The sequence below is a fragment of the Lathyrus oleraceus genome, chromosome 5, assembly GCF_024323335.1.
Source record: "Lathyrus oleraceus cultivar Zhongwan6 chromosome 5, CAAS_Psat_ZW6_1.0, whole genome shotgun sequence".
In the NCBI taxonomy this organism is placed as follows: domain Eukaryota; kingdom Viridiplantae; phylum Streptophyta; class Magnoliopsida; order Fabales; family Fabaceae; genus Lathyrus; species Lathyrus oleraceus.
In genome coordinates, this window is record NC_066583.1 from 380,215,435 (window position 1) to 380,227,440 (window position 12,006).

Consider the following 12,006-nt stretch of genomic DNA (forward strand, 5'->3'; position numbering starts at 1 on the left):
TTGCATCTTGATACCTCATGCTCACATAAACCCTAGTTTGTTTGGCCTTGGTTCTTGATTTACCCTTTTGACCCAAGAAACTCTAGTTGTGGGTGCTCACCATTGGTGGTTCACTTGATCTTTGCTTGAGGATTAAAACCCTAGCTTATAAGGTCTTGGCTTAGGGATTGCTTATTGCTTGTTGCTTATACACTACAACCTAGTTGTGCCCATACATTTCCATGCGTTGACTTGTTGTGGAAACCCTATTTTATGGAGATTGTATTTGATCTTCTCATCATTCATTTTCCATTAAATCATCTTCCTAAGGTTCCTTGCTCAGTTGTTTGATCTTGGTATATACAAGTTTTCTTGTGATCCATAGTTGATAATGCATTTCAGTGGTCATTTCTTGTTGCTTTGATTCATATCATGATTTCATTAATCCATTAGTCCATTTACATCCATTTAAGTTAATTCCGTTCATAACCATATCATTCACCAAAGAAAATGCAAAAGATCATAATTTTGGCCAAAGGTTGACTTTGGTCAAAAGTTGACTTTTTGGTCAATTTTGACCAAAATCAACACATCTTTCCAAAACCCTAATTTCCATAAATTTCAATCTTCATTCACTAAGCCTCCATCCACTTCATTCATAAATCGCAATACAAGTGAAAATCTTGGTTTGAATTTTGAATCATCAATTTAAAATCACATAGGCATTTTCCATTCCATGAGCATGTCACATAGGTTCATTCATAAGCATGACACATGATTATCTTACAAGTATTACATCATGAACTAATTCCAATGCATCCTATAACTTTTGAAAAGCATCAATGCATGGGTTTAATCAAGACTTCCTCATTTGGTCTTCAAATAATCATCATTGTGCCTTGGAATTCAAGAAACATCAAGAATGCAAGTCAGGGATGGTCGTTTGGCCTAGTTTTGCAAGTGTGGCCTGCCATTTATTCCAAACCCCATAACTTCCTCATTTTTTAGTGTTTTGGGGATCTAATTCGAGCAAAGTGTCACAAATGGACTCCTCTCCAACTTTGTTTCAAGACTCAAAACCTAATTCAACACCTAAGAACCTCAAATTTGGGGTTGGCCAAAAAAAGTCAAGTTGCCTAGGCAGACTCAAAACCATGTCATGATCACCACTTTACACCTTTGCCATTTTAACCTTACAACTCCTTTTAACTTAATTATTTTTTCACTTTGTTAAGGACATGGCAAAGATGGTTTAGCCTAAGTTTGACCTAAAATGCACGAGCCAATTTCATTTGGCCCAAGCCTAAACATTGTGTCTTGCCAAGCTGCATGCTCAAACCAGACCTAGTCAAAACAGCCATTCCAAACCACTAAGTCATTTGTATTACATTCCAATTGAACCAAGCTTATGCAACAACAACTAGAGACACCAAATACAGGTAACAAGCTGGTACATATGCAGCAAGAGTGAAGTCCCAAAAAAGCACAAACTTGCCAAACTCGGGTACAAACAAAATGAAGTTTTAGAATGATACAGGACCACCATTGTTTCACAAAATAACCCCTTCTTCAGAGCATGAGATTAGAGGAGAATTGCATATGCCAGCTCATTCACCCTTAGCCAACAAGTTTCCCTTTTTTCACTTTTTCAGGTTCACACAAATTCCTTCAGTTTGGCGCTTATCACACACACTATTCCACCCCTAGCTTCTCTATGAATAGGACGTGCTTCTCCCTTATTAAACCAAGCTTGAAAGCCATAAAATCCCTGCATAAATCACACCTCATTTCCCTAAAAAACAAAGCATACGATTGGCATAATTGAAGCAATTCCAAAACACTTTGAGCATTTAACAAGCTTCAGGGATCATTCCTAAAGTAAAAGAATCGAAAAAGAGGTCTAAGACATCTTCATCTGAGCTTCCTAAACACGCCGGGGGCACCACCATTTCGCTTCAAACAAGTTACCACTATGCTCATCATGTTTCATTGATGCTTAACCCTATGTTTTGAGTTTCAATCACTACACAACTACCATTTAATTTTTGATTTAGGGTTTTTGTCTTTCACATTGTAATCCAAAATTCTCCATACTCATATCGAATCAATGGGTTTTGAGCATGGATGAAGCTTCAATGATCCCACCTGAGTGCAATGGATCCTTGTTTATGCCATGAGGTTGAGGATTGTTGGATTTGATTTTGAGTGGAAAGAGGTTGAAGACGATAATCTTCCTCCATTTTTATGTGTTTTTTTTAAATCCAACAAATAAAACATTTCAACTTGGTTGCGTCTGATTAGTGTGCGCATCATGTTCCTCTTAATCTGAGCCCCTCATTTTGCATACTTTTGTTAGTCATTTGATCCTTTGGTTAGTATTGGTCTTCTGGGCAACGTAGTTAGGCCATCAGATCAAATCCAATGGATCTGATCATTTGATGGACCACGCGTTGACCCCTTGGTCAACCGACCTGGAAATGGGCCTCAACACCCCTGGGCTTGTCCCATTTGCTTTTGGGCCCCTGTTTTTTTTCTTCTACACCCCTTTTTAATTAATTTATTTTCTTTCTTTTTATTTATTTCCTTTTGTTTTATTTTATTTCTTTTTCTGATTTTATTTTTATTTTATTTTATTCTAATATTTTTCACCCTTGATTATTTTATTTTTATTTTTATTTTTATTTTATTATTTATCATATTTTCTTTTATTTTGTTTATCATTTATTTCTTTAAATCATGTTATTTATTTTAATTTTTTAATTTGACTTTTGTTCCTTATTGTGGCATTTAATGATTGTTGAGGTGATCATATTTTGAACCTCTTGATTCTTGAGGGATGGTCCTTAAGATTGACTCAACCTTCTTTGGTTCAAACGTATTGATGAATGATCATTTGATCGTTCTTGATACTTTGCACCAGAGATAGGTTATCTCTTATTGGACCATGATTCAAGTCTTTGTTTGGTTGATAGATGATCCTTACATGATTGCCCTAAATTATTTGTTCATCTTCATCCATTTTCCCATTTAATTTTAACTTGTGATTGTTTGGGTGATGAGATCTTTCATACTTCAAATCATTGATAGATGGACGTTTCGTTCGTTTCAATCTTCTTTGATTCAAACATGTTGATAAGTGATCATTAGATCATTTTTGACACTTTGAATCAATGATATGTTATCCCTTAATGCGCCATATTTTGAGTCATTTGACTTGTGGATAGAGGATGCCTAGGTGATTACCTCGTGCAACTTAATCTCTAACCACTAATTGTTGTCACTAACCATTGACTTGTTGACCTAATCTTATTTTTTTATTTATTTCTTGTCATTTATATTCTTGTTATTCTCATATCCATCATCATTGTATCTTTTGCATGCATCTTTATCATATTATTATTTATTTGTTGTCATTGCATAATCAAAAAGAACAAAAACATGATAAATTCAAAAGACAAAAAAGATGCATTCATTCTGTGACCCATTGTTGGACTTAGAGGATTCATTATGACCATTGCACTTGGACCTTGGATCATGGTTCTTGACCTTTTTCTCTGACTTGGAATCTCATCTGTGACTTGTAATCTTTTATTGTAAGAACGAAATTTATGGAACTACTCTAGGGAGACATGTTCCTAAGCCTATTATCCACTTGTTAGTATAGGTCACTTTGCACAAACAAGGCTTTCTCTTGGACTACCTTACAACGAGACCCTTTATTTCTCGCATTGTTACCTTGTAAATATTCATGTATCTCACCATTTCAAAATCAATTAGCAATAAACCCTTGATCCTACGTCAAGCGACATTTTCTTAATCAAATTCAAAAATACAATAAAAATACGATTATAATTGTGGGCCACGAGCCTGGAGTGGTGAAGAAGGAGTGAGAATGGAGCTTTCCTACCCTCACTCTGAATATTTTGGACATAAGACGCTTGACTTGTTTATCTTAAATATTCACCTCTTCCCATAGTCTTTTAGTGCAATTCTAATCAAGAACAATCTCTTTCAAAAAACCTAAAACAAACATCAACTCACTAAACCTTATTTTTGCGCCTTAGAGAATCATTCCAAAAAACCCTTTTCAAGGTAAAAACAACCAACAAACAACATTTTTTACTCCGAACTACGGAGCTCTGATTCTTCATCCCCCAGTGATGATACGTAGGCACAAGGGCCCCAATCCTTGACGAGAACAATAATAAAAAACCAACCCTTTCCCCTTTTTTTTCCCTATAATAAGTAAGCATTAAGATAGATAAACACCCATTTTCACGTAGACAGCTTAAATGGTTCCCATCGAGTACGATGGATGTGAGAGGTGATAATACCTTCCCCTTGCATAACTAACTTCTGAACCCATATTTGGTTGTAAGACAAATCTTTTCCTTTACTTCTGAACCCATATTTGGTTGTAAGATAAATAAAATACGATGGCGACTGTGTGTCTTGTAGTCAGTTTTTTCCCCGTAGCGACAACTGGGGACCCAGATTGCCTAAGCAAGTCAAGCCTAGTCTAGATTGTCTTTTTGTGTGTGTGGGTATTTACCTTTTTAATCAGAAGAAAACAAATCAACTTGTCTATAAATGTTCTCACTATAATAAATTCATCCATTTGAAGCCATTTTGTTTTGATAAATTGAGAGGTTTTAAAGGTAATAAACCTATACTTATTAGAACTACTAACCCACCAGGACCTAAGAATATATGGGTACCAAAGGTGAAAACCTAGTGTGCCTTGCAGGATGCTTTGCAGCTTTAAGGAAGGCTTATCATATGTTAAATGAAGTTATGCAAAGAAGAGTGTATACCTTAAAGTATACGACAATCCATATTTGAATTGAAGCTTGTGATCCAAGGAAGTCTCCTGATGGTGTATATCAACAATCGTGTTCAAATTAAGTGTTTGTTAAGGATGGTCTTAACATCCCTGATCTATGATGATCAACAGACCTCTTAAAAGGTTGAGAAGATAAGTATGTGTTGGACATATCTATCTTAAATTTTAGCCAAATCTCATATCCAATGATTCATAAAGAAGAACATGTGACATTGTATTGTGGTCCCCTCGAAAGAGTGAGTCTTTATTAAATTATTTGGTATCCAAGGTAGTACACTATTTAAAAATTGAAATTGTAAAAATATGATTAAACATTTAAGTAAGTGTCTTTATTTTTTTCTCATCACTTTAAAAGAAACTTCTACTAACAAAGTAAATGAGTTTTTTAGTTTTTGCTAAGAAAGGGGTGCAAACAGAATAAGAAATGGTGTAAAAAGCATGTGAGCCAAAGAAAAATTCAACCCAAGGCCCAAAAAGCATTAAATAGTATGAAGAGAAATAAGCTAAGTAATTAGGGTCTCAATCTAATCGATAAAATTACCGACGCGCCTCAGATTTCAAGAAAAATCAAGTTTAAACTTTGACTCCAAGTCAATCAGATATGAAAATTAATGAAAAACATGCAAGATCTTCAGAAGTATCAGGATCTAATCGATTAAGGCCTTAATCTAATCGATTAGTTGTCCTATTTTGGGAAGATTTTGCTCTCATATTTTTTGGGAAGAATCCTCATTGATTTTGTGCAACTTTTACACGTTCAAAATTGCCTAATGTTATGCTATAAGTAGATAACTCTTTTCCTTTCTTTGCATCTCATTCTTTCTCTTCATCTTGTTTTGTTGCACTCTTGTGTGAATCTCACTCTACGCTGTAAGTATCACCAGTCACGACCTCACCAAAATGTCTTCAATCCAAATGTTCCTCACCAAGAATACTTTTTGTAGAAACCATAACATCAAGAAAGCAAGAAAGGAATGTGATGTCTAACTGGAAAGTGATACGACCCTCCTTGATGGACAAGAATTTCATCAAAAATTTCAAGCCATACATTCATATATGTCTAGGATTGCTAAGAGAGTTCTTCACAAATTAACTGGATCAAATGATTCCCAATATTGGGAGAGAATTCTACTCCAGTCTAATGATTGAAGGCTCATCATTAAAGTCAATCGTGAAAGGAATATAAATCGACATCCACATAGATCACTTTGGAAGAATGTTTGAGCTACTCTTTAATGGGGTATCCTACACCTACGAAGGACTAATAAAGTTTAAGAAGTCTAAACTTTCCATCGTCATCATCTTCTTTGTTATAAACCCCACAGAAGATATGAAACTTCCTATCAATTCAAGTTATTTGAAGCCCAAAATTCGTGTTTTACACTACTCTATGACAAGAATACACTTCCCAGGGAAGGACAACCTTGATGTCATTATTAAGGAATACGTGGTCTGGTTTTTAACTCAACAATTTAAAATTAACCCAGTTGAAGGCATGTTCCTTCATATGATCCACTACAAAGAAACTCAAACCGCTGAACTTCCTTGTGGACCCTTGATCACCAAAAGTTTAGCCGCTTTTGAAAAATTGATACAATGGGAGAGAAAATACATGAAGCTCTCACCACGATCAACCATTTCTCGCTTAGAAGAATGAGGGTTTATATCTATCATAGATATTTGAGGAATTATTTGATGGATAAAGATGAAGTCATCACCCAACAAGCCACAAAGAATACATTTGCCAACAATTTCATAGAAATATGCCAACAAAATGTTCTAGAAATTCAGAATTTGGCAAAGGACATAACCATTATCAATGAGAATACCTCAAGAATGGATGATACTTATGGCAATGAGTAGTCTCACTCATATGTGTTTCTTATATTTACGTTTTTTCTTCAAGTGTGTTTAAATTTAATTTTTCTTGCATTAATTCTTTTCCTATTGGAATTTCCCACTCTCATGCAATTTGAATTCCAGTATGCCTTGAATCAGTGAATTTTTTTTCTCGTTAATATGTTTGCATATGTAAACAATGTTCTTGCATATTTAAAATTCGCCTTGCATCTTTACCCGCCTTTTTTATTATGACAAATGGATATAAGTATACTCTTAGGGGGAGTAGAAGCTACTCTTTACTCATGTGAATGGGAGTTTGAATACTCCAAATTTTTATCTACCTGTTTTTATTTTACCACCTCCCTGAGAGTTGTGTTGTCATCATAAAAAATGGGAAGAATGTGGAACTACGTGCTTCCAGGTATAGCATGAAGTGATCAAAGCTCATAAATAAGAAATATATGCTTAGCACTGATAACATCACAGTTTTTATGAATATAACATCTAATGACAACAAGATTAAAGAGGCGCGATAACTAAAGTTAACTCAAGCATTAAAATATGCACAAGATGGTCGATCAAGTTATTCCTCTGAATCCAACTAAAGAATTAAGGCTTTATGATCACTAGTGATATCCTTTGATGATGTGGACTGATTTGAAGATATCTCAAGCCTCATCCATAAGATGTTTCAGTGAAGTGCCCATATGATTGGTATATCCGAAAAAAGGACTTAAAGCTTCAAACTATGAAAGAGAGAAAGTGTGAAACCTCTTTTGATCGTGTCTAGTGATTAGTGTTAACAAAAACAAGAGCGTTTTTCATAAGTAGTATGGTTGAAACACACTAAAGTTACGCGAAAAATACTTGAGCGCATTGCACACTCGAAGATACAACAGAGTCACCATCAGACTTTATTTATTCCCGAAGGAAAGGGAAAACATTGACAAAACCCGGGGGAAGAGAAAATGGGTAAGGAAGTGAATTATATAAGGGGAAGGTATTAGCATACCTCACATTCGTTGTACTCAACGGGAACAATTTTGATTGTTATATGCTCGGATGGGTGTTACTATCTAAAGATTACTCGCAATTATTTCAACAAAAGGGAAAAAGGAAAAGAATAAACAAGGTGCTCAATGATGATTAGGGCCCTAGTGCCTACGTATCCTTATTGTGAAATAAGGAATTCATAGCTCCATAGTTCATGAAACTAATGGTGGGAGATGAAAGAAGTTGTGATTAAAGTATGGTTTGAACCAAAGGATAATGTTGTTTGAACCCATAAGGTAGGTATGTCTGAACTAAAGAGAAAATCTGACATCAAGCCAAAATAAAGGGGTTTTGCCTATAGAAGGGCTTGCAAGATAAGTAAGGAGATGTTTGTCTGAGAAACAAGAGGACTAACAAGACAAGCAAAATAGCTCTTGGTTCAGACGTGGACACTGGTTATTTTCCTCAAAGTATGTATGGAACTCAAAGAAAGAGAGTGTTTGGTTCAAAGAGAAAATATATCATTGAGGTGAATGATTTGAAGGTATTGAATGATGATTGAATGGTGAATGAAAGGGTAAAGAATAAATATGCTCGCGGAGGATTTGTATCCTCGTGCCTACGTATTCTCACCGTACAATGAGAAAGTCATTACTCTGTAGTTTAGAGAACTAATGCGGAACAAAGAAAGAGATTTGATTGGGTTGCCAAGAGGGAAATCAAATTGCTTGAATAAAAGGAGTGTGGCATTAACCAATGAGTGGTGTTTAGCCCAAGTGACAAAATAGAGATGATTGGCCTAAACACGAGAGGGTTTACAAGGCAACATGGATTCGTCTAAGCACAAGAGGTCTTATAAGGCGAAAAATGAATAAGATGATTTTCCAACACACGAGAGGATTTACAAGGCAAAAAAGCTCAAAGGGTTTGTTTAAGCAGAAGAGGTCTTATAAGACAAACAATGAATAAGATATGCTTTGCCAACACACGAGAGGGTTGACAAGGCAAACGAGATCAAAGGGGTTTGTCTAAGCATAAGAGGACTGAATAAGGCTAACAATGAATGAATAGGGTTTGCCAAAGCACAAAAGGACTGATAAGGAAAACAATGAATGATAGATTGATTAAGATTCAAATATTTGACCATAAGGGAATTAATCCAAAGGATGTATGGAGGTCAAAGAGAGTATGATTGGTGATCTAAAGAGGAGAGTGATTAATGAAGCAATGGTGTTGCACCATTGAAGTGTTTAGCTATTGCCTGGAGAAGATCTTGTCAATTACCTTATTCGAATTGCACTAAATTCTATGAATGAAGGCAAATACCTTGAGCAGCTGGGGCATATGCCCCATACCCAAGGATACTCTAGACAGGGGTAGGGATGCTCCCTCTCATCATTCTTCGTCACTGTTGTACCCCAAGATTTATCCTCTTCTTTCCACCCCTAATTGGATTATGTTTTATCATCATATACATTCATGCATATCATTGGTTCTATGGTTATGGGATCAAGGTATCTCTCTTTTGGCTTTCTTCAAACTTTAGAAGAGAGAGGTGACAATCAGTGCAAGGAGGGTGAGATATCCTTAAATTCGTGGTTACTCAATATACAAGGGGTTTCTTATGCTCTAAGACATCTCAAATGGTCCATTACTTCATCAGTTGATTGAGAATTGCAAGAGAATGGCAGTTGATCACACTCTCCTATCTTTTGGTCCTTGAGCTAGGAGTGTTGATTATCCTAGTGTGTGGCATACCCATGGACCAAATTTTGATTCATGTTTATCATGTCATTATACAAAACATCTTTGTTCAAAATTTTCTCCACTTTCCCTAGAGGAATCTAGGTGTTAAAGATGTGCACTCATCTCCTATCTTTTTGGACTGAAATTAGGGTTTGTGATAAAATCAGTTTATTTCTAATCTTTTGAGCAAGACTTTATTCCATGGTATTCTATGTGTCCCTAAGTATCTATGTGTGGAAAATTGTCCCTCAATTTTATTCAGAAGAGGTTCAATTGCTTAGATGATCAATAGTTTGATTTAATTGGGGGGAAAGTCAATTGAGCAAATAAAAAGTCAACTCTTGACTTTTTGGTCAAAATTGTGTTCTACAAGTCAAATATGGTCTATGTTGGAAATTTGATCAAGAAAAGTCAAGAGATTCATCAAAAATCAAGGATATTGAAAAGTTACCAAAATTGGAAATTAGGGTTTTAAAGAAAGGTTACTATTTTGGGCAAGTTTGCAACTAACTTCAGTCAACTTCATGGCCATGTTTCACCTAGAATCAAGTTCCATTTCAATATAACTTCAACATGAAAAGTGTAGTACTAAGTTTCCTCTTTCCATTGGTTCCAATAACTCCTCATTTGGTTAACTCAAGATATTCTCTTCTAAAGTCAAAACTTTAAGTTGGTAATTTGGTTTTATACTTAGCAAAATTTTGCTAAGTGTTTAATTAGTGTCAAGCAACCACATTCATAGCCATTTTTCACCTAGATGCAAGTTTCATTTTAAATTGACTTCAACATGAAAGTTGCAGATCACATTCCCCTTTTCATTTTAACATCATAAAGTTTCTCATTTCGTGGCTTAATGAACAAGTTACAGAGCTGCCAAGGTGGGTCCTCAAAATTGCCAAATGACCTATAATTTACATGCATGCATGCAGTTAGTTATTTTTTTCGTGGCCATTTTTAATGGACTTCTAGGCCTTTTCTCAATTTCTCTCAAACATGAAACTTGTTCATCTCCCTTCCCTCTTTCCAAAAAGCTCAAGTTTGTTTCATTTGGTCAAGAAACCATGGAGTTATGGTGGATTAAACATGACTGATCCTTAATTTCCATTATCATGAATGTCATTGGTTTTATGCATGATATCATCAATTTCTTGCAGCATGGCCACTTCACACGCATGCCACACCTCCTTCCTTGCCTCTTATGACCAAACAACATACATTTTTCATGCATGCACACCATTCACCAATTGGGCAAAATAAGGAAATGTTCTTTTGGTCCATTCCTTTTCTCTCCACTCTCTCCCAATTCACACGAATTCTGACCCTTTTCCACTCCATTTCAGCCCCCAAAAACGACACAAAGCTCACCTCTTTGCCATCTAAAACACAGCACGCAACCATTTTGTTCACACACTTCATTTTTCCAATTTTACAATAACCAACTTTGCCACATGTGCTGACCTATATGCCCTCACCTAGGGTCCATATAAAAACTCATTTTCACTCTCTAAACCTAAAAATGCATTGGAAAGAGGCAAGAGCAGATCTGAAGCGATACTCACTCTCATTCATTTTCCTCCATTTTTGAAGCTCCCTTCAGAGCATTTATCTAGCTCACCCTTGCTCATCATCTTCCTACTCGTCCTGCTCTTCTTCCTTCTCCAAGAACCGAAGATGCAGTGGACATTCTCCACTAGGTAAGCATCCTACACTTTTTTCTTTTTCATGCTTAGTCATTTTCCATAGTTAAGCTCATGCATATGCATCTGGAAGACCTACTCTTGAGTAGGTCATGGAGCTAGGCTCATATTTTCATTTACAGTTTTGTTTGAATGATGTATAAATATGGTTGAACCCGTATTTTCTTTCTTACTTTTCTCCGTGATCCTTTCTTTATTTGCGAAAACTGAATGTGCCATGTTATTCTACTATTTGCATACTTGTATTTTAATTCAAACTTAATTTAATTTAGTGGAGAGATGAGAGAAATATTTGAGGGAGAAGAAGGTATGTTGGAGTTGGGTTTAGGGTTTGTTTGAGTTTTCTTGATGCATGACCAAGGTTGAATACAGAGAGGTGTCAACACGTGATTGGCCATGGTTTTATTTTGTCCTTTAGCGCTTAAGTGAAAGTGACCGATTGATTTTGTTCCACATGAATTAAAACGTGACACTTCCCATTTTTATTTCATTTTCATTTCTCTGTTGAACATGTGGACTGGGCCGCGTGTGTTTTTGTTTTCCCCACCCCCCTTTTTGGCTCATTCTCTTACTAACTAATTGCCTTTGGTCCATTTTACTAATGCATACCCCCTATTTCTTTTCTTCAATATTTGTTTATTGTTCTTTTGAATTATTATTTAATAACTTCCTTTTATCCAAAAATCCCCAAAAAAATATATGAATGATATTTTGTGTGTTCTTTAATTTTCCATTTTTTTTAAATTTCATTTTTGATTCATTTTAATATTTGTTTTGTTTTTTATAATTAAGTGTGTTTATTTGACCTAGTTTTAAATGTTATGGCTTAATTCTTGGTCTTCCCTTTTTAATTTTGATACAATTTTTTTTACACATGTAGACACATGAATATAGGTACTTTGATCT